This window comes from Sceloporus occidentalis, unplaced genomic scaffold (assembly GCF_023333645.1).
Source record: "Sceloporus occidentalis isolate IW3139 unplaced genomic scaffold, rSceOcc1.0.p SCAF_7, whole genome shotgun sequence".
NCBI lineage: Eukaryota > Metazoa > Chordata > Lepidosauria > Squamata > Phrynosomatidae > Sceloporus > Sceloporus occidentalis.
In genome coordinates this window covers 72,859,739-72,862,448 of record NW_028316987.1, presented here as the reverse complement: position 1 = coordinate 72,862,448, position 2,710 = coordinate 72,859,739, and the positions used below count along the sequence as shown (strand labels likewise).

General features: G+C 39.2%; 1 long non-coding RNA gene across 1 annotated transcript; it reads left to right on the top strand.

Annotated features, from left to right (window-relative positions):
• Window positions 1-587: 587 nt before the first annotated feature.
• LOC149309951 (uncharacterized) lies at window positions 588-1,240 on the top strand. The gene is made up of 3 exons (XR_016281858.1): window positions 588-672; window positions 801-872; window positions 1,158-1,240. It is a non-coding gene; the product is annotated as an uncharacterized LOC149309951 (long non-coding RNA).
• The last annotated feature ends 1,470 nt before the right edge of the window (window positions 1,241-2,710 follow it).

Here is a 2,710-nt window from a genome sequence, read left to right as displayed (position 1 = left end):
CCAGACAAAGCTACCTCTGGGTCGGGGATCACAAAACAGAAGAAGTCAAAAGAAGAGGAAGTCGAAGAGGGAGCAGTATCCTATGTTCTGAAATTTGAAGGTCCAAGAAGAAAAGACGTATGTATCTAGAATATATTAGTAGAGTCTTGGTTATCTGACATAATCAGGCAGGCCAATACTCAGATAACTGAAAGAGAAGCAGGAAGAAGAGGCCTTGGCCAAGGCCTCAGTCCCCCCCCCCCTTCGCGGCCTGGTTATCTGATCATCTGTACGGTAATATTTGAATGTTATTATTTATTGTTCCAGTTACTTCTGGCAGAACAGAACAACCCGGCACAATCTGGAAAAACGGAGGACCGTCTTGAGAAAAAGTGGCATTCGTCAGAATCAGTGGTATGTGATGGTCTCTGTTTTCCTCCCAGTCTGTCCTCAGAGTCCTTTTGGGGGTAAGAAAATGGAAGCTGGGAGTGAGAAGCCTTGTCTTCAGCCCAGGCTTCTCTTTCTCAGCCCTTTCCTCCCCCTCCCCCCAAACAGGTCCTGAGAAAACAAGCTGTGGAAATAATTAAATGTTGCTATCTATTGTTCCAGAACTTTCAGGAACGGTATGGTATGGTAAATCCCCGAACAATGGAGGAACGTCCTAGGAGAAGGTGGCATTCCTAGGAGGACATGGTATGTGATGATATCTGTTTTTCCTCCCAATCTGTCCACAGAGTCCGTTCGGGGGAATGAAAGCGAAGCAGGGGGGGAGAGGCCTTGGCTTCAAGGTAGTATTTAAATGTTACTATCTATTGTTCCAGGTCTTTCTAGGAGCACAGTATCATATAAGCCTAAAACGTCCTGAGAGAAGGCAACATTATTCAAAAATGATGGTATGTGATGGTCTCTGTTTTTCCTTTTATTCTGCTCATTTCCCCCCGGAGTACACGCTTCTCTGGGCACATGGGAAGGGAAGGAAGCACTGAGAGTGTGTCAGGGAAGGAGAGGCTGAGAGTGTGTCAAGGGAGGGGAGGGTGCTAAACACGGAGGTAAGCGGCGATCAGCGGGAGGGGAGGGGGGAGAGGAGCTGGGAAACTCACGAATAATCAAAATCGCGAGTTCAAGACAGCAAATAGGAGGGGCAACTGTAATTTTGATGGATTTGTTGTTTTTTTTAGTTTGAAGAACTAATGAGGCTCAGAAAAGAGAATAAAGAATTAAAAAACGAGAATGATTTCTTGAGAAGCTGACTCTCCCTGTATGAAGATGTTGCAAGAGGGCATATTAATTTGGTAAATTCAATATATAATATATAATATATATAATAATAAGTTGTTTGGATATTGGGGAGCCTTTGTATATATTGGCATAGAAATTTTGAAATTCTTTTTTGATTTTAGATTGCTCCATTGTTGATGTTGCATCTATTTATTAATTTTTATTGTGATTCTTTTATTGTGTTTTTTATTATGTTTTCAATAGAAATTTTAATTGTAACATGTTTAATCCTGTTTTAAGGGGGAGGGGATTTGGGACATAATGTTGTAAATGTGGATATTTTAATATGTTGTGAGCTGCTTTGATTGCCTCATCACAGAAAAGTAGGATAAAAATAAAAGTTTTATTATTTATTATTATTTATTTGTTTCTAATGTCTTCTTTTAGATTTTCTTCAAAATACCATTTTAGAGTTTCCCTTCCTCTTTTTAAATTTTTTTTTTTTTTTTTTTTGGTAGTAGCAGATCATTTAACCTCCAGGTAAATTCTTCTTGTTTTAACCTTATTGTTATTGTTATTGGGTTATGGTCTACTGGTTGGGTCTAATGGGAACTGGAGTCCAAAAACTCTCATAGTGCTAAAAATTTCCCCATTTTTTTTATTCATTCATTTATTTATTTACTTCCAAGAATTTATGACACTACCTTGAGGATTAAATTCATGGAACCTCTGTATCCCAGCTGCTAGAGTGAAAGTCTGCTATGGAGAGTGAACATCTTATTTGCTTGGCCCTAAATACTGATACTGCCCAATATTAAATTATTAAATTATAACAATTCGCCACTTTTTAGAAGTCAAAGCTTTCTGACTTCTAAAAAGTGCTGGTGGAGCAAGGCTTGGACACAGGATGAGGGTGGCCAGTGATTCAGTGGCAATTTAGTGTGTGATAATCTCCATCTCCATCCTGCATCCCGGCTGCAGCAAATCTACAAATCCTAGAAATCCCCTAGCATTGAGCCATGGCAGTTAAAGGAGTGTCAAACTACATTAATTCTGCAGTGTACAGGAATCCTCTGTCAGTGCTGAGACAAGATAATCTCAAACCTTAAAACACAACTAAGCAAATCATCATATTAAAATACCATTAAAATCTAAAAACTACAAAATCATTCAAAACATTCAATAACTCAATCATGAAAAGGCTCCCTGTAACCAATTAATAGAAAGCCACTGTGGTGTAGTGATTTGAGTATTGGGCTATGACTCTTGAGATCAGGGTTCAGTTCCCCCACTGAGTCATGGAAACTCACTGGGCGACCTTTGGTGAGTCCCATAGTTCCAGAAAACCCTATGATAGATTCACCTTAGGGTTATAATAAATTGGAAACTACTTGAAGGCACACAATAACAAAACCAATTAATAATTAAATGTCTGGTCAAAGGCTTTCATGGCCGGCATCCCTGTTTTTTTGTGGGTTTTTCGGGCTATGTGGCCATGTTCTATAAGAGTTTA